Raw genomic sequence first — 21,562 nt, 5'->3', positions numbered from 1 at the left:
CGGCTGCATAGAAGTGCATGTAAAAAAAAAAACAAAAAAAACCTGCAGTAATCTTGTAATGTCACAAGTTACTTTTAAACATGAAATTGCATATTCACTTAAGTGCTCCACAGATGTTTAGCAGCCCAGAGTGCAGCAATAAATGCCAGAACAAGCCCAAACCATTTACAGACGACCCATTTGAGATCTAATGCTTTAAATCTTTCTCAACAGGTATGGTCTTTATAACCCCTCTGGCTACCATTTTCAATTAAATTAGGCCCAAGGCATTCAGGGATATTGTATTTGCTCATGCAGAGCACTGCATGAAAAATATGTTCATAAAATATATCATTTATCAGGTCATTAAAATGATGGTAATGAGGATTGAAATGATCTCTATTGACTACCCATTTGTGTCTGGAAGTTCACTTCACTTATGAGAAAAGCAGTAAATTTCACATAAAAAGCTAAAAATGAAATCAACATTTAAAAAAAAGAAAAGAAAAACTAATTCATGTTAGGCTGAAGACTCATCTGTGAATCGTTATGGCTGTGCAGGAAGCCTAATGTCATTTTCATCTGCTTTCCTTCTGAATGTTCAAAAACAGGTTTATCATTGGTTGCTGTGTGCAAAACATCACTCAACAAATAACAACAAATCCAGAGTCCTGAAAAAGTAAAACGATCAAAATATACGCAACTATGTATATGTTCTGCATATTCTTGCCCCGTGTCAGCTGAGCTCCCGACCCCACCACACCCTGAACTGGATAAGAAAATGGACCAAAACTGAAAGTCTTAGACCACATAAGCAAAATAGTTGTTGTCTGCACTTCTGCTACCTGCAGTGGGATGTCATATATGAGGCAGAATGCAATATCTCAATTGAACGTGGACTGTAAAATGTGCAGTTTTGCATGATCAACTTGTACTTATTTTATTTAAACTGTTAACTTTTGAAACTGTTAATTTCCAATTAATTCAAATTAAAATATCATGTTTTTCCCCCAGGCTTCTTCTGAAATTAATAAATATGAATTCCCCTCTCTTGAGCACTTGTTATGAAGAGCTAAATGAATACCAGTTGAGAATTCACTCAGCATGCAATATTAATATTCAAAGAAACAAATTTAACCCTATTAGCAGATTTCCTGTCATTTATGTCTCTACAGCTGCACTCTTAATTAATCTCACTGTCACTAGATTGTGTTTGCACTTCAATAGCTGCTGCCATTAGTCTTCCAGGTTGTTTGAAGAACTCATCAAACTAAAAAAAAAAAAGCAAATCTGTCTGTAATAACTTTCCTCAAGCCCTAGTGTGAAGCTTCACCTTGTTGGGACAGCCATAATGCGGTATGAGGTAAAAATATTTGTGTGTGTGTGTGTGTGTGTGTGTGTGTGTGTGTGTGTGTGTGTGTGTGTGTGTGTGTGTGCGTATGTTTATAATACCTTGTGGGGACAATTTTCCTGACATATACTACGTTGTGGGGACCAATTGCTCCTTGTGGGGACTGGAACCTTGTCCCCACAAGGGGAAACCCTGTTTTTGGGTCAGGGGTCAGAGTTAGGGCTAAGGTATGAATTGAGTTTAGGTTAGGGTTAGGTATGTGATGGTTAGGGTTAGGAAAAGGGTAAAGGTAAGGTTTAGGCTGTAGAAATGAATGGAAGTCAATGGAAATTCCCCACAAAGATAGCAAAACACACTTGTGTGTGTGTGTGTGTGTGTGTGTGTGTGTGTGTGTGTGTGTGTGTGTGTGTGTGGTGTGTGTGTGTGTGTGTGTGTGTGTGTGTGTGTGTGTGTGTGTGTTGTAAAACAAAAACTCCACAGGATGGTTTTAACATTGCACAAATTTCTGGACAAAATCTGGACTTCTGGCTGGATTAATGATCCTATAAACTAAACCTATTTCTTTTACTTATCAAAATTCACACAAACACAAATGTAACACACACACACACACACAAATATAAATAGGACAGGGCAGTGAGACTTTTCTCCCATCAGGGGCAACCTAATTGATGATAACTAAGCTGTCATGCCACCAAAGAGGTCACTCACAGAATTCTTTATTCTACAAATAAAAGGGAAAGTAGAATCTGCCTGCAGTCTCGTTCCAGGCTGTGGGTGAGTCTAAAATTACCAAGGATTTTATCATGTTTCATTTTAAAACTAATACTTGAAAACAGTTATACTTAGCGTGGATGTGCTATCCTGCTCCAGGTAATTTTGTAAAATGTCACTTGCCTATTGATATTCATAAACTTGCCAAGTATCTTGTCTCTGCACACAAATTCAAGTCAATTTAAGACATATGCTGTTTTTTTTTTTTCTTCCACTGAGAGGTGGAAGCGTGCCTCTTTTCTTTTCAGCCCCATCTCAGCAGGTCATTGGGTTAATACAAAACCTCAAGTGTTTTTGGATGCTTGATTAATGCTACAATTCAGGGTCAGCATGGTTGCTCATGGAGAATAAATGTATAGATTTACTGCTGTTGCTTTTAAGAGGAAGTTGGGGTCAGTTATGATGGAAGGTCATATAGTAAGAGCTATCATAAATGTAATGAGAAATCAAGTCAAATTAGTTTCAAAGTCAGAAAAATCATGTGGGATGGCTTCATGGTGAGATACAATCCTGCAAATGTGCTTCTTGTATGGGCGTCATCTTCCTACAACATCTATAACTCAATGCGTTATACACTGGCGAGTTGTAATGGTGTTGCAGTGCATGTATTTTTCATTTACACTAAATATTGTACTTTGAAATATAGCTGTTTGTAAGTTGACTTTTTTTCCTTTATGGAGTTTGCATGTTCTCCCCGTCTCTGCGTGGGTTCTCTTCAGGTACTTCAGCTGCCTCCTACAGTCCAAAGACAGGCAGTCAGTGGGGTTAGGTTAATTGGTGATTCTAAAATTATCCATAGGTGTGAACCCTGTCCAGGCTGTACCTTGAGTCGTGCCCTGTGTTAGCTGGGGTAGGCACCTTCATAGTGTTTCTCTGTTCCCTGTGTGGTACTCCTGTGTCTGTGCTCCTCTGTGTGTTTGTCTCCCCGTGTTCTTGAGTGCTGGTGTTTGTTATCCCTTCTGTGTCAAGTCTTCGTTGTTTGTTTCAGGTGTCTGTGTCTTCCCGGTACAGTTGTTTCCCCATCTTGTGTCAGCCTAGGTGTTGTATTTGGGTTCTGTTTAGTCATGTTGGGATTCCCTCTGCGTGCCAGTCTCCTTATGTGTCAAGTCTGCATGTACCACGTTTGTTACTTCCTGTTTTATTTGACAGTCCTGAGTCTCGTTAGTGTCATTCTGTTCACCTGTTTGTCCCAGCTCTTTCTACTCACCCCTCGTTCCCTGTGTATTTATTGTCTCAGTTTTCCCCTGGTCAGATGTCAGAGTCTTGTTGTCTTTTGTGGCTGTGTTTTGGTTTCCATGTTCTCCAGTGTTTTTGTATTCCTTCAGTTTCCTCCCAGTTTAGGTTTCCTTTTAGTTTGTGTTCTTCTTTTGGTTCATGTATTTATTTTTTTCAGCCAAAATAAAGGCTCACTTGTTTCTTACCTCCGCCTGCTCCTGCATCCTGCTTTTGGGTCCTCCCTTCCTCAACAAGCCCCATGGCCTGCTTCCACGCACCGTGACGGTAGAGTCTGACCAGCATGGACCCAAGGATGTACCAGTCTGCACCGTGGAGAATGAGGTTGAGTGCTCCCAGCTTCTGGCCCTCTCTAACAGGCTGGTGGAAACCATTCACGAGAAGGCTTGGGGTGTGGCTATCTCAGCATTTGATAACATCTTATCCCAGAAGCCTCATCTCCTTCAATCACTGATCATATCTACAACACACACTTTCAAATTTCACGCATTTAAAGGACTGCTTGAGTCACGGAATCAGCATCTAATTCTCTCTCCTGGATCAGACTCAGCTTCTCCGAATCAGCAGCCATGGCATAAGGACATTAATTCCTCCACTGAACAGACTTCTCCATTGTTGGACTTATATCCCCTGGTCTCACTTCCTGCCTCATCACAGCTTCGGCCGCCTGAGGGCCAGCTGCCTGATCCTTCATCCTACACATCACCAGCCTCCCTGCTGGCAGAGATGTGGGCTCAGGACGAGAAACCTGCATTCCCCGCTTTCGTCACCCCCTCTTCCAGGAGGAAGTGGGGCTCACGTCGCCAACACTCCCCACTTCAGCCAGTATCAGCTTCCTACCCCTTGTCTGTCAACTCTGGGCTACCTAAGACTTTCTCTACTCATGCTGCCCCAGAGACTGCTAACGCCTCACAGCCTGCAGACTGCTAACGCCTCTCCCTCATCACTCGTCAGAGCCTGCCGCAGCCCCTCACCTTCGTCACTCGTCAGAGCCCACCGCAGCCCCTCACCAGTCTTTAAAGTCCCTAGTGTCATCATTATGGCAGCCCTCAGGGCTTCCACCAGAGCAACCTGCATCTTTACCTAAACTACCACCAGAATCACCTGCACCTGCTTCATCCTCACCTGCAGCCCCAGAGGCTTTCAAGACGGCTGTGAATCCTGCTCAGCAGCCTCAGTCGTCAGAGGTGACGGCTGTGCGCCCTGCTCAGTACCCCCAGCCTGCACGTCCCGAGCCAGAGTGTCCCACTCAGCCAAGTATCCTGAGCCTTCCAAGCGTCCCGCTCAGCCCGAGAATCCCAAGTCTTCCACCAGCCAAGGCTCTGGACAGTCTCCACCACATGCCACGCGGCCGCCTGCCCGAGGTCATCCGTCTCCACCACATACCACGCAGCCGCCTGCCCAAGGTCATCCATCGCCGCCGCTGCTGGTCCCGCGGTCTGCCTCCAGTGTTCCTATGTCATCACCGCTGGGGTGGCAGGCAGCTCCCAGACCATCTCTGCCTTCGTTGCCGGTCCCCTGGTCATCCCCTTGGACTCCCTTATCTCTATCACTGGCCATCTGTTCGGCCCTCTGAGTTACCTTCTCTATCTTCTGTCTTCTTTTCCGTCTCTGTTCTCTCTCTCCCAACGTCTCGCCCCGTGGCCTGGATGACCACCTGAACTGTGCCGCCTCCCATGTGGCTTTCCTCCAACTGTTTTGGCTCCTGTTCTGCCTCATCCTGTTTTCGTTTGCTTTGGACTGTTTTTTCCAGCCTTGTGCTGCCGCCTTTTGTTTCGTTTTTGATTTGTTTTTTTGGACTGTGTCGCCTTTTTGGGTTTTTTTTTTTTTCCACCACTGAGTACAACCAGTCTACAAAGGTGGAGATACTAGCAGCTGGTGATGTGCGACCCAAATGTAAAAAAAAAAAAAAAAACACACCACCGAGTGTCACTGTAGGACTCGCTAGTTGTGCTCCATATAACACGAGGAGCAAACTTTACTTTAAATTCCCAGGGAAAACTCTACCAAGGCTACTGTTGTGTTTCCATTTGACTTTTGCTGTGGCACTGGATACATTGCTGTGTGGAAAAGGCCGTTCATTTAATTACATTTATAAATGCTGCTGCCTGCAAGCTGTGAGAATCGTATTTTTTTTTTTCAATATCATCAGAAATATCATTATTGCAAATTTTCTTCAAATATCGTGACACAATTTTGAGGCTATATCACTCACCACCGATGTCCACGAGGCCAACTGCTTTGAAAAAAGGGTCTGTAACTGGAACCAAATAGACAACACTTTTAAAGTATCACTTGAAGATATTAGAACCAGTATTACTTCTATATTTGATTAGGCTCCGCATGTTTGTAAATACTGCCTTCAGTAACTGCAGTCTTAACAGTGCCTTGCAAAGACGCACATAATTGGACTGATATGGTTTACCGCCATACCGACTGCTTTTACCCAAAACTGTCTCTTAATCAATTTAAACAAAGACACCTGCCAATGCCAGTTGCACGTGTATCAAAAGCCAATTCGATTTTACAAAATAAAATGGGGAAAATGAAATTGCACTGAGTATAAAGTATAAAATATCTACAAATTGAAAACAGATTTACCAGACACAAGAAGAAACAACACTAATAGTATACTGCAGCTCCTGTTGTTTCATATCACAGCTCTCTGTCTCACGAGCCACTCATCTCAACATGCTAGCCCTCGTCCCTGTAAGCCTTTAACAAAGTCCTTGAAAACTCCCTACTCTGGCAACAATTGCTCACCGAACACTGAAAACCTTCACCACAACAACTCCCTAGGCAATAAAGCCTTTTCAATTCCACCTTCCAATTCCAACAGTGGGGGATGAACCTATGCCTGCTGTGACATCTGCAACCCCTCAGAATTCCAACATAAATTCTCCTTGTATCTGTCTTGCTGTGAACACTATATCCTACGCACAGTGTGCACTCTGGGGTTCCTCTGATAAGATACATATCCTGGTGATTTTGTCAGTTTTATTTTTGTTTGTCGAGCCAGATGGCTTTGTAGTGGCAGAAGTCATCTTAATGTCACAGATGCAAGCATCTGAATTCAATCAGATTCAAACTTCAGGATGGGTGGTTTCTGAACTGCTTGGATCCTTTAATCTTTATGTTCATCATTTCTACACTTTAAGTTGGGGAAAATGAGAAGGCTGGGTCGAGATGCGCATTTTAGCTTGGTACACTAAGTCCTAAATTGCACCCACTATGATTAAGTGGTTCACAGCAGGATGGGGTTTCCGATGAATATTCCAGTTCGACACATGAGCCCTTTTTTAAAAGCAGACAACAGACGAGGAGTGTGCACACTGGTGTTCCAACACAATGTGATTTATAAATGCATTTTTGATGATGAAAACCTAAGAGCATTACATCCCCGTGGCTACTGTCATACAGCATTTCGGATACTCAAATGAGGATTAGCTTGAAAATGAGTTGGGAGCAGTAACTTTGAAATAGATTAAAGAAGCAAGAATATAAATGGTTGCATGCAATAGCATTGCACAAATTATCCAGGCTTTGATATGAATCTGCTGCCTATTCATCATGGCAGAAATCAGGAACAATCCGTCTGAGCTGATTTTGCTGCTCAGGTTTAATATAATCCATATATAGTTAGAGTGGAGCAATCATAAAAGAGATTAAATCGAAGATATGGAACACACAGAAACAAGTTAAAGTGACCTCTATTGTAATCCAGAAAAACATATTAGCATGAAACACGGGACTTCAGTGAGCTTCTATTGCAGACTGACAACATTAATTTCAAGCCTGGAATGCAGCATGAGTATTTATCATGCTGTCCCATTCTTTGACACAATAAAAAAAAAGAACAATGACCAAGCATGCCATATCCTGCTCCTTAAGCTGAATAAGTGTGCTTAAGAATGTGCATTAGCGTGTGATAGACACTCCTGACAGACATCAGTACACAATGTACCAACATCTTCAGCGCCGTGGAAGGCCTAATAAATGCAACAGTCATGTCTGTTGTTTTCTTCTCTCAATTTATGCTAGTTAAGACGTATCCATTCCCATTCAGCTCCCCTCAACAGAGGCGGGTCAGACCACAAACCTGACACCTACAGCTGTGTGAACATAAACACTGAGCGCTCGATTTTTCCTCTTACTTGGGTAATGTGACTTGAAGCGATTTTTACTGTGTAGCATTTGGTGTGAAAAGAGTGGGCAGACTATTCTCTTGAGGACTCCTTTCAAAAGTGCGAGCAGGAATGCTCTCACTGTTGTGATATACATCCCCCGTTTCCCGTGTTTATTTGTCACTATTCACTGCTCACATTCATAAAGCCGTTAGTCACATACAACATGAAGCAATTCATATTTATCCGTTCTGTGGCTCTGTAGTGTAGTGATTTACACATTCACCTAACAAGCAAAAAGATCCCTGGTTAGATTCCTGGGGGAGACACCAATCCCTGTGGGGTTGGGTAAGGAAGAGCATCCAGCATAAAAACCTGCCAAATCAATCACACGGATCCCTCGTGAATAAGGGAGCAGCGGAAAGTAGCTATCTATCATACTTATAATTTTATATGAAAATAAACAGCACTATAAATATTAAATCCTATTAGTGACAATGCCAAACAGTGTACTGTTTGTAATCTGTTTTGTTTTAATATAATTTTTGGTTGTTATTATTTCATTACTAAATCATTTATAAATCTCCTCCTCAGTTACACAGCCTGAAACCCATGGCAGGTTCCAATAACAACAATGCTCACGGTTTGTTCAATATTAACATTCATTAAGAGGCAGGCAATGAAACAGGGTTTGTTTCTGCAGCCGGAGGCAACTAAGCTTTCCATCTCTGTCACTGCATCGCTGGTTGTGTATAGCAACACACTGCTGCTGCCACAGGAAAGCAGCGTTCTCACTTTCTACTGCTCCCTGTCTCGGTTTGCCACTTGTAGTGTTTTTCCTTACACAGCCATCTGTCCCTGGTCTGTATGTTTTGTGTTCTGGGTTTCTGAACAAACACTGTGCAGGGCTGACTGATACAGAATTCAAACATCAATCCATAAAAAAAACCCACAGGGCCCTATGTACATAAACAAATATTACCTCTCCTACTGGTAGAACACTTACAAATAAATGTGTGAGTAAATAAATAAATGCATTCAGTCTGTTTGGGGGCTGTTTACTGATAGAGGCTTTTTACTAGGCTACATCATTGTGCCAATAAAAAACAGTATTGTGGCAACAGTCGTACTTCAATTCTCAGTCTTTTAAAAAAATTAATGATGTTAGAAAAAGTTTTTAAAAACACACAAAAAGGGGAAAACACCAAAAAGATTTTTCAAGAGAATCTAATTTCCTTTTCTTTCTGCTTTTGTGGAGCAAGAACAGTTCTGCCAAGTTTGAGTAAAGCAAAATAAAACAAACATAAAATTATCATCTAGTAATACAAGGGCCTGAAAGCGTCGGACAGTTTTTGATATAACTAATTCCTTAACCGCTCTCACACAGTCAGCATACAGCTGTGCCATGTCCCTCCGGCAAAATCAGTATCAAAGAGTCTGATAGAGTATCCATGTGCGAAACCATCTCTTCAAAGGCATATTAAAAAAAAGGTAACCGCTATTATATAATGATGACTTATGACTTGAAAAACAAAGTTGCACACACTCACACAACCAGGAATTGATGCAGAAAATGTACATTTTCATATCATAATCTGAGGATTTGCCTATGTGTTTGAAAAACTCAAAGCAGTTTCATTTAAGCAGGACTGACATGCACATTCATGGCACTCGGTGTAATCCCTGCAGGGCAACAGGCTGCAGACTGTAAGCCAAGAATGACTCATCTCACACAGACAGAGATGGAAAAAAGAACCTCATGAAGCAGGTTAATTTTCACCTACCTTATTAAACTGGATGTCCAAACAAGCCTTGTGTTGTGGTGACCACCACCTTCTGCACTACCCTCCTCCTACCGCGATCTGTTGAGCAATTATACATGTTTCTCGCACATTTAATGCATTGGAAATGGATGTGCACTATGCTCCCAAAAGGATGACACTAACAAATCATTATGACCTTCTGGAATTGCTGCCATGTTCAACAGCTAAAGAACCACCTAATAGTTATGCAGTGGGATAAAGCACTGATAAAACATGACCCTGGAACAACTGTTAAATAAATTGAATGAATAAATGAAAGGGAAATGCGCAATATCAAATGAAATGCTGGGGATTCAGCAAAGAAGAAAATCTAGTTTAGCTGCAGCAGCAGAAGCCTTGGTTTTATTATGTCTCCTCCAGCTGTTATCATGACTGCACCATGGGGCCACAGTGGCTGAAGAACTGCAGCAAGGCTTAGATTCAGTAGGTTTTATAATTGAGCACACTGTGGAACTCAAACTCAAGTTTCTTAGATTTTTTTTTCATACTGTGCGACTTGGAATAAACTCATAAGACTACTGAAAGCTCTCTTCAATGCTCAAAAAAAATGAACAGTTTGAAAACACATCAGATCTCAATAGAAAAATAATCATGCTTGATATCTGTACTGATATGGACTGAGAAATGCGTTAGGAATGAAAGGATGCTACATTGTTTGATGGAAATGAAAATTATCAACCTACAGAGGGCTGAATTCAAAGACACCCAAAAAATCCTAGTGAAAAAATGATGCGGCAGGCTAGTCCGTTTAGCCAAAATTTCATTGCAGCAACTCAAAATGGTACTCAGTAGTTTGTTTGGACCCCACATGCTCGAACCAGAAAACGTCGGGGAGTGCTACAAATGAGACAACGAGGGGTGTCCTGAGGGCTCTCCTCCCAGATCTGGACCAGGGCATCACAACACTTCTGGGCAGTCTGAGGTGCAACCTGGCAGTGTCAAGTGGACCAAAACATGATGTCCCAGAGGTGTTTTATTGGTATTTAAGTCAGGCACGCGTAGGGGCTAGTCATCCTGTCCCTCCTTGCACAAAGGAGCAGATACTAGTCCTGCTGATGGGTTAAGGACCTTCTACGCCCCTCCTGGAGTAACTGCCTGTCTTTTGAAATCTCCTCCATGCTCTTGATACTGTGCTGGGAGACAGAAGTGTGTAACCTCTGTAGGATGTTTGTGCTGTTGTTGGTCCATCAGCCAGCCAAGGAGAAGAACAAAGTTATAGCATACAAAGAGCTGTAGTGAAACCAAGTTGTAAAGACTATGAAAAGTGTGCACTGCACAAAAAAAACAAACAAACAGAAAGCCAAGTTCTTGTTGGAAAAATGGTCAGCTTGGGGCACAAATTGGGTTTTGCAAACCAGTGGATGATGCCACATTGACTACACACGTGTTAAGTCAAGTCTATGGTAACTATCACTCATTGAGAAAAAGGTCTGGAGAATTCACAGCAAACTAGTGGGTATCATATGTTCTCCATCCTGCACATTGCTGCATACAAAATGGAGTACTTCCAGTAGTGTGAAGACGGCTTTTCTGTACAACAAGAAAGCACAACATCCTGACTTTATTATCCTGACACTGTCTGGAATTCATGTATGAAATCTGCATTGGACAGTTGAAGGTTTCCACTAGGTTGTTGCCTTTTTCTTTTCTTTCTTCTTCTTTTTTTTTTTCTACCAGTCTGCAGTGGCCAGTATTGTCTTTTCTGTGCTTTGCCAGGGAGGTGGCCTTGGGCCTTATGATGCCAATAAGCTTATGAGGAAGGCCAGCTCTGTGGAGAAAATGGAACTAGGCAGTATGGAGGCAGTGATAGAGAAAGGGGATGAATGGAAATCTGAAAGCTCTTATGGACAACCCCTCTTATCCTCTGCCAATGTGAGAATGCTCAGGAGCACAGTCACACACACATGCTTGAAGGATCTTTCATGCCATCAGCCATCAGACTCCACAATGTCAGAGCACAGAACATCCAACCCCAACTGACTGAGACTCAAACACATGGTATCTATAGTATTATCCATATAGTAGATGAATAACTGCACATGTATACAAATGAAGTTCTATCACATAAACATACAGAGCTCTATTTTATTATTTTGTTTGTGAATCCTTATGGTCCTATTTTGTTACTGTATACTACAGCATCTCAAAAAGACACTACATCAGTGCATTGTTGCATGGAAGCAATCAGCTTGTGGCCCTGCTGACGTATTATCAAAGCTCAGGTTACTTTGATAGCTGCCTTCAGCTCATCTGTATTCTTGGGGGTATTTTTCATTTTCCTCTTAACACTACACCATAGATTCTCTGTGGGGTTTAGGCCAGGCAAGTTGGCCAGCCCAATCAAGCATAGTATGCAAGCATAACATGGTCAACAAACCATTGTAGCAGTCGTTTTGGCAGCATAGGCAGGTGCTAAGTCCTTCTAGAAAAGGAAATTGATCAATTCATTAAGCTTGTCAGCAGATGGAATCATCAATAAATCTCATGGTAGATGGCCGTGTTGGACTTGATGGAACATAACGTGCCAACTGGCATCAACACCAGCAGATGAGATGGCACCCCAAATCACACCGATTGCAGTAACTTCACTCTGGATTTCAAATGCTTTCTGTGCCGCTCCACTCTTCCTCCAGACTCTTCCAGACCTTGATTTTGAAATGCAAAATTTAAAGGACTTTGGACCACTGAGCAACAATCCTATTGAATCAGTTCTGACATCATCTCTGGTTCAGGAGTGGTTTCTTATTAGGAATGTAGCCCCTTTCCTGAAAACATCTGTGTGTGGTGGTTCTTGATGCTCTGACACCAACCTCAATCCAATTCTTGTGAAGCTTTTATTACTTTTATTACCACGATATTTAGGTGGGTTGAATGTGTCAAAGTAACATCTACATGAATGTAAAGCCCAAAAGAATCCCAGTGTTCTGTTTAAATGCTTGACCTTCCCCAGTCTGAAAGCTAATATACTAAATGCAAGACAGTACCCATTGATGACAGTATTCATCAAAATCAAACCCACACACACACATTTACATGTCCTTAGAAGGAAAATAATTAAATTCCTCTTGGCTTCAACAAAATATTTATAAGCTCTATCAGTCAGTATTTTTAACACTGTCATTCGTTGCTGTTTCTTATTTGGGTCTACAGTTATTCAACTGCTCTTCAACACAAAGGTCTAATCAGCCAATCACATGGCAGCAACTCAGTGCATTCAGACATGTAGACATGATCAAGACAACCTGCTGAAGTTCAAGCCAAGCATCAGAAAAAGGAAGAAAGGTTGCTAGTGCTGGTTGGTCTGAGTATTTCAGAAACTGCTGATCTACTGGGATTTTCCCACACAACCAATTATGGGGTGTGGCCTGTAAAAGAGAAAATATTCCAACTGATAGGAAGGCAACAGTTACTCAAAATAACCCCTTGTTACAGCCAAGGTATGCAGAAAAGCATCTCTGAATGCACAACATGTTGAAATTGGAAGTAGATAGACTACAGCAGCTAAAGAACACACCGGGTGTCACTCCAGTCAGATAACAACAGAAAGCAGAGACTACAGTTTGCACAGTCTCATCTAAATTGGACAACAGAAGATTGGAAAACCATTGCCTGGTCTGATGAGTCATGATTTTTGCTGCACATTTATGACCACAATGTACCAGGCAATTCTGAAGGAAAAAAGGTATCCAACCCAGTCCTAGCAAGTATAACTAATAAAGTGGTCGGGGAGAGTAGATGATACAGTCCCAGCCATTTCATTTTAAAAAGACAACAACACCTCACATGTTTTTTTAACAGCAGTCAAATGGATTCTCTAATAAAATTGGGGAAAACTGCAAATGACAGCATAATAGCTAATTGTCAATTTATATGAACACTATGTGAAATTAAGATTTATTTTTTCCTGAGGTTGGACTGAAATATCATGCATTTTACAACATCAGCAGTCTGGTATTTTCTTATAAATATTTAGCCTCATTAATATTTAGCTCTCATCTCCCATATAGCTGAGAAGAAAGAGCAGAGCTGCTGCAATTGCTTGAAATTGTTTTATTCTCCTAAACTCTCAGGGCAATTAAAAAAACGAAAAAAATGTACTAGGAATTATATGACTTCATTTTGGCCCATCAACAATATGGCACACAATACAAAAATTACTAAAGCAGAACTGGCCAAATAAAGGCAAACCCCTCACACACTGAACTTGGTAAAGAGTTTAAAGGTATCAGTAGCACAGTGATTTTGCTGCGTGTAGTGTACTTTTCTATATTGACTGTACACTGAAAAAGTTGCATTTAATTGTCTATTTTAGATGCAGAAGAATGGGACACATAGAATTGTAATTGCAGTTTTTCATCCCTTAAAGGAAGCTCTGCACACCACATAATGTGCTGTTAGGAATCAATGAAGTTGCAGATATAAAATGACAGCTAAAATAAAAACAAAGCCACAGCTGAAATCCAGAGGCTTTTTTTTTTATCTGCAATAAGTACTGATCCCACGATTATAATTTTAAAGTGGGGAAGCCAGACACTATGCAGTCAAGCCACAGACATGCAACAAAGGCAGTCGCTGCCACTGACAGCTTACTCAGACAGAACCTACCTGAGAAATCTTATCCAACACCTGTCCCCCTCTATGAGCTACTTTATCTCTCATCTCTGGACTCTGAAAAGAAGAGTGAAAACCAATTGGTTTCATAAGATTAGAAAGTAGCACAGGATGACCAAGCACTCCACCTCTCAGCTTTCACCCTCACATGCAACTGTGAAGCAGATAAGTGTCTGTTCCCTTGAGGAAAATAAAATAAAAAAAAAAAAAAAAAAAAAAAAAAAGATTTATTAGAAGACTGCAAGATTGATTCAAAACTGTTAACTGGCTTTTTATAGTTGGAAGTCTCAAAAAAAAACCTGCAAAAGTGCAATGATTTTTTTGTATAGCACTTCTAACAGTATAATTGTTCAATTTTTCTAAAAAAATTAAAAAAAAATAAATAAAAAGACAACATGAGTCAGATAAAGTCACAGCTGTAAAGTGCATAAAATAATCACTGAAGTCTGGTTTGAGAGGTGGAGAGAAACAATTCCAAGGACCCTTGAAAGGAAAACAAAATACTGAGAACATGAAAAGAAAATTTGTCTATAGGCTAGCCTTCAGTACTCTCAGTTTGATGAATCCAACCCTCAAGATGGAATCCTAACCACATACACTCAAGGTCACTCTATTAGGTACACCTATTCAACAGCTTGTTGATGCAACTATCGGTTGATCTCATGGCAGCAATTCAGTGCATTTAGATATGTAGACATGGTCAAAACAACCTGCTGAATTTCAAACCACACACATACACACATGCACACACAAAAATGCTCATGCCCTTCAAAGAAAAATAATTCACAAAATCAAGTGAAGACTCTTCTTGGGTTCAACCAAATCTTTATATTAATAGAAGATTGGAAAAGTGTTGCCTGGTCTGATTAAGGTCAATTTCTGCTGCCACATTCTGATGGTAGGGTCCAAATTGGTTGTAAACAACATGATGAAAGCATGGATCGATCCAACTAAACATCATCAGTGCTGTTGCTGACCATCCTTTTATGACCACAGTGATAATGCACTATGTCACAAAGCTCAAACCATCTGAAACAGGTTTTGTGAACATGACAATAAGTTCACTGTATTCAAATCTAAATTATAAAATTTTAGACATTAGAGAAAATTATTTATAACCATCTCAAAGACTTACCTTCATGCACTGCTGATATTTGTTTAGACTCTCTCGCTCCAATTGGTCTTTCAGAGTTAACCTCAATAGTTACTTCCTCCAAACCATCAACGTGTTCATTAGATCCCATTCCTACTAGACTGTTCAAAGAAGTCCTTCCATGTACCACAGGCCTTCAAGGTGGCAGTAATTAAACCATTACTTAAAAAGCCATCACTTGATCCAGCTGTCTTGTAAAGAAGGATGGTCCAAAATACCTTCAACCAGAATCCAGACTCTCATTGGAAGCTATAGGGAGCGTTTATTTCTGCAAAAGAAGGACCTACTAAATATTGATGTAATTTTTCTGTTGGGGTGCCCAAACTTATGCATCTGCCTAAGTTTGTTTAAATAATTATTGCATACTTTCTGTAAATCCTATAAACTTCTTTTCACTTCTCAAATATCACTGTGTTCATCTGCTATATGATATAATTAACTGAAATTGCTGATCCGAACAAACACTGAATTAAAAAGGAAAACCGTGAAAATTATCAGGGTTGCCCAAACTTTTAAATATCACTGTAATCATAGGCCAATCTCCAACGTTCCTTTTCCTCACAAAAAATCTTGAAAGAGTATTTTTAAAACAGCTAACTGATCATCTGCAGAGGAACGGTTTATTTGAAGAGTTTCAGTCAGGTTCCAGAATTCATCACAGTACAGGAACAGCATTAGTGAAGGTTACAAATGATCTTTTCATGGCCTGTGACAGTGGACTCATCTCTGTGCTTGTCCTGTTGGATCTCAGTGCAGCTTTGACACTGTTGACCATAACATTTTATTACAGAGATTAGAGCATGCCATAGATATTAAAGGTACTGCGCTGCAGTGGTTTGAATCATATTTATCTAATAGACTCCAATTTGTTCATGTAAATGGGGAGTCTTCTTCACACATACTTCACACACCGGTTCTGTGCCAGGACCAATTTTATTTACATTATACATGCTTCCCTTAGGCATGCAGACGATACCCAGCTTTATCTATCCATGAAGCCAGATGACACACATCACTTAGTTAAACTGCAGGAATGGCCTTTATGTCTTTAAGACATTTAAGAATTTCCTACTTCTAAATTCAGATAAAAACTGTAGTTCTTGTGCTTGTCCCCACAAATCTTAGAAACATGGTGTCTAACCGGATATTTACTCTGGATGGCATTACTTTGGCCCTTCAGTCACACTGTGAGAAATTTTGGAGTCATTTTTGACCAAGATTTGTCCTTCAATGCACATATTAAACAAATATGTAGGACTGCTTTTAGCATTTGAGCAACATTTCTAAAATTAGAAACATCCTTTCTCAGACTGATGCTGAAAAGCGAATTCATGCATTTATTACTTCTAGGATGGACTATTGTAATTCATTATTATCAAGCTGTGCTAAAAGCTCCCTGAAAAGCCTTCAGCTGATCCAAAATGCTGCAGCTAGAGTACTGACAGGGACTAGAAAGAGAGAGAGCACATTTTTCCCATATTAGTTTCTCTTCATTGGCTCCCTGTTAAATCTAGAATAGAATTTAAAATTCTTTTTCTCACATACAAGGTCTTGAATAATCAGGCCCCATCTTATCTCAAAGATCTTACAGTACCATATTACCCAAACAGAGCACTTCTCTCTCAGACTGCTGGCTTACTTGTGGTTCCTAGGATACTTAAGAGTAGAACAGGAGGCAGAGCCTTCAGCTTTCTGCCCCTCGTCTGTGGAACCAGCTCCCAGTTTGGATTCAGGAGACAGACACCATCTCTATTTTCAAGATTAGGCTTAATCCTTATTATATTATTAATCTCTGGCTCTCTTCCACAGCATGTCTTTTGTCCTGTCTCCCTCCCCTCGGCCCCAGCTGGTCATGGCAGATGACTGTCCCTCCCTAAGCCTGGTTTTGCTGGAGATTTCTTCCTGTTAAAAGGGAGTTTTTCCTTCCCACTGTCGCCAAATGCTTGCTCATAGGGGGTAGTTTTGACGGTTTTCTGTATAATTAATGTAGGCTCTTTACCTCACAATATAAAGCGCCTTGAAGTGACTGTTTGTTGTGATTTGGCGCTATATAAATAAAATTCATTTCAATTGAACTCAGCTCAGCTCAGCTCAGCTCAGCTCAACTGAACTGAACTGAACTGAACTGAACTGAACTGAACTGAACTGAACTGAACTGAAATGAGCTCCACAGTCACCAGATCTCAATCCTGTAAAGGACCTTTTGGAATGTGGTGGAATAGGAGATTCACATCATGGATAGTTTGCAGCCAACAAACCTACAGCAACTGCATGATGTTAGTATGTCCACACTGACCAAAATCTCTGAGGAATCTTTCCAGGACCTTGTTAATTCGATATCACAAAGAATTAAGGGTAAAACTCTCCATTACTGCTGCCATTCCCTAAAGCAATCGATCTAGTGAAAGCAGTGTATCAACACCCCTTCATCCAAATCAATGATATTCGGTATCGACAGTCTCACAGGGTGTTGACTGAACAATATGACTATGGAGAAGATTACCCTACACAATAACCAATAGTTACAAATAATAGCTCTAGATGTTTTAGTCTCTATTATGTTAATCATAAGGCACACTTCATTTTGTTTGCTCCTCGTGTGCAAATGGATAAGATGAAAGTGGTATGCTACCTGCAGCTCTTAAAAAAGTAATTAAAGAGAATTCTGGATTGAACCTGAGAGCACTAAGAATCCAGTGGCACAATCTGCAGCAAAGATAATCAATCACACTTACCAGCTCTGAAACAAACAGCTCTTTAGTTCCCCTGCAGTAACAGGAAAGGGACCAGTAGCTGGTCTGTGTGCCAGATAACAGGCTTTGACAAGGCTCTAAGTGCACAGTTACAGCCACATCAGGAACTGACCAGATGTCAGCTGTGCTGTATACAAACAGCTGAGATAGGACAATGGCTGTGTGGGCAACACTCAGCTCTCTTTACTGGGCAAATGTGGCAGTAATGTCAAGTGTTTCTGTTATTACATAGTGTGATTAATTACAAAAAAAAAAAGGTGTTCTATTCTGTATTGTAGAAAAAAATAAATAAATAAAGCTTTTGGCATATTTGATTTAAATCCACCTCACATCTGAGGTTTAAACCATACTACGACATACGTATTGTACTTAATACCACTTGGGTGGTGTCATCTTAACTAACTATTTCAATCACAAACAATTATATATGAATTATACATGAGGAATTACTAACTAATTAATTTGGATTTTACATGGTGTTTTGCTAAATGTCATTGGTACATCTATTATGAGAAATGGCTGGCACTTGTAACCATCTGTCAAGCGCAGTCATTTGCACTGCCTTTTAAGTGATTCCTAATCATCCAGTCATTTTGTGGAGGGCATCAACCCAGACTGTTTATTCCCAGCTTGTTTATAACCTGCAGCTTCCTGCTACAAACATGAACAGTCCAGTGGCGCCATGCCTGCAAAATAAAAGAGAACTCTGACAGCAAAGTAGAAAACACAGAAGGATGAATATCAATAAGATGTTTATGCTAGTTTTAAATAACCATCACATGTTATGCAAGCAGAAAATACTGAACATCTGTTATCTGTCTTCAAGGATACTCTTTAACAAATGAATATGCTTCCAAGACTTCCAAGGTCAACAATGGACTTTCATGCTCAGATCAGACTATTGTGTCCTAACGGGTGTGTTTCAAGGGCATTTCTGTATTTCTTAATGTTCACTTTTTAATAGACTAACTGAAAAAAAACTTCAGACAGATCGTTATCTTTCAGAATCACCTGGTGACTACGACTGTGTCTCATAGGAGTTAAGAGTTTGTCACAGCAGCCAGAATCATTTTCTGTAAATAAATGGCAATGTGTTAAGACTGCAGATAGAACAGGCAGTACAAACGTGGCAAGGCATACGGTTTAGAGTGCCCTGGACTTAGAGAATACTTGTTTCTGATTGGTTTGCAAATACACTTAAAAAGTACAACACCTTAAACTCAATCATCTGAATCAACAATCAGTGTGAGGATTTAAGAATGAAAACATTCGTGCTTACATTACTATAGTGACATGAACACTGTCGGTCACTTTTAGTTAATATGAAAAAAATACACTATGTCCATACTTCGCAGAATGGGGCAAGTTAGTCTATATCTTAGTCAATCAAACAGTCATTAGTTTGATAAATAATTCATGCAATTTGCGTTGTTCCATACACCTTTAGGTTTTGGACTGTGGGTCAGGCACGTCACACTCAGTCATTTTTATCTGATGCTTTAAAAATCAATTAAACAAGACTATGATTTATAAATATGATATCTTATGCAACACAATTGATTTCACTATTATCATTGGCAATTTCAGTTTTTAGCAATAGCATGGAAAGTCCACATGTACAGTATTTGTGCAAAAGTCTTAAGCCACCCCGCATTTCTTTATATTTTGCTCCCATGGAGCTAGACTTTCTTGTACTTTTTAAAATGGTCTTAATCATTACTTATCCAGTATTTCTGAAGGTCTTCCAAAGTTTTTCTTTAGATATGGACTTCTTTTTCACTCATTTCCTTGTCCCTGACCATTTTCAGAGAAAATTTTTTTTTTGTTAAGCCACTTAAGAGCTATTAGCCAAAAACCTGGCATATTTCAACACAGTAGTTTGGACACGTGCAGAACAAGCGAAGAAGTAGCAGTCCTAAAAAATGATCCACAGCAGAAGAACAGAAGAATAGTATCTGAAAGTCATCCATCCATCCTCTTCCATTTAGGGTCGCGGGGGGCTGGAGCCTATTCTAGCTGTCATAGTGTGAGAGGCAGGGGACAACTCTGTACAGGTTGCCAGCCTGTCACAGAACTAACACAGAGAGACAGACAGCCATTCACACTTCACCTATGGGCAATTTAGGATCACCAATTAACCTAACCCCGCTAACTGCATGTTTTTGGACTGTGGGAGGAAACTGAAGTACCCAGAGAAAACCCACTCAGACACGGGGAGAACAGAAAGACCCCTGGCCAAGGTGGATTCAAACTCAGGCCTTCTTGCTGTGATGCAACAGTGTTAACCAGCGTGCCACCGTGCTGCCCTTTGAAAGTCATGCTCTTGAGAAATTGAGGGAAAAAACTGACACAGGGCCTGAGAGATGCATTTGGCCCTTCAGTTGATCCATCTAGTGTTCACTGAAGCCTCATCAGAAATGGTCTCAGTGGAAAGGTGTCAAAAAAACACTCTTAAGGAATGAAAACAGGGAAAACATTTTATTTCTATAGTGACAAATCATAACAAACCATCACCTCAAGGCACTTTATATAGTAAGGTAAAGATCCTGCAATAATACAGAGAAAACCCAACAATCAAAACGGCCAACTATGAGCAAGAAGTTGGCAACAATGGGAAGAAAAAGCTCCCTTTTAACAGGACGAAACCTCCGGTTGAACCAGGCTCAGGGAGGGGCAGCCATCTACCATGACAGGGTGAGGGGGTAAGGGAAGGGAGACAGGACAAAAGACATGCTGTGGAAGAGAGCCAGAGATTAATAATAACTAATGATTAAATGCAGAGTGGTGTGTAAACACACAGAGAGTGAAAAGAGGTGAGTGAAAAAAAAATACTCACCCATCACAGATTTAATTGTCTGAATAAATCTGAAAATGGGAAAAAGTTTGTTTGAATCCATTTAAGAGCCTAATTTCTTTTATGTTTGCGAACCTATTACATAAACATGTACCAAAACACCTGTTTCACTTTTGTCACTCGTGGTATTGTCATTACATAATTGCCAAAAGCAGAAGTAGTATTCATTAAATATTTTACCGCTGCCTCGGGCTTCTAATTGCTTGTCAATTCAGCATGGTATGATGTATAATCAATGCTTTCAATTGAGGGCCTGAGCCAGAGAGGTGCTTTATCATGCCTCAGTAATTAGAAAGCAAATAAAGACCTGAGCCACCCAGCAAAGCCAAGTCGTGATTTCATTCTGCTCATGGTTGCACAATGCTATTATGTACTGCCATGCAATTTTCACCTAGAGAATATTTATAATGAGCACTAATACCTAAAGGCTTTTTTTGGTCATCAGAAAGTCTTTTTAGTTTTTTCTTCAGTTGTCATAACATCCCAAGACACTTGTCTGGCACCAAAGTTTAAATGAGAACACAATTCTGCCTAAAATATCAATGTTAAAATAACATGCCAACATTAATAGATCACTTTAATTTAACTATAGTGCATTTTACACAAAACCAAGTTAATGAGTCATTGATTGTTTCTTGTGGCAAGGTACCCACTAATAAATTACAGTTTAAATTCCCCCGTGACCTTTTCCTTTTCCTTCTATGTCTTTATTCTGGACGGTCAAGATGTGCTTGTTTCCTGGCTTTCATTTCAAAAAATAGCCTAATATGCAATCAATAATGGCTTAATGGGTTCATGTGAATTTTAAATGCAGGACTAGCAGACAAGCATTGACAATGCAGTGCACAAAGTGCTACATTTTCCCCCAAACTAGTATTTATGTAAAGCAAAGTATGCTTTTAAGTCA

The sequence above is a fragment of the Archocentrus centrarchus genome, chromosome 8, assembly GCF_007364275.1.
Source record: "Archocentrus centrarchus isolate MPI-CPG fArcCen1 chromosome 8, fArcCen1, whole genome shotgun sequence".
NCBI classification, from domain to species: Eukaryota; Metazoa; Chordata; class Actinopteri; order Cichliformes; family Cichlidae; genus Archocentrus; species Archocentrus centrarchus.
The sequence above is the reverse complement of the archived record's forward strand: the minus strand, read 5'-3'. Positions refer to the sequence as shown.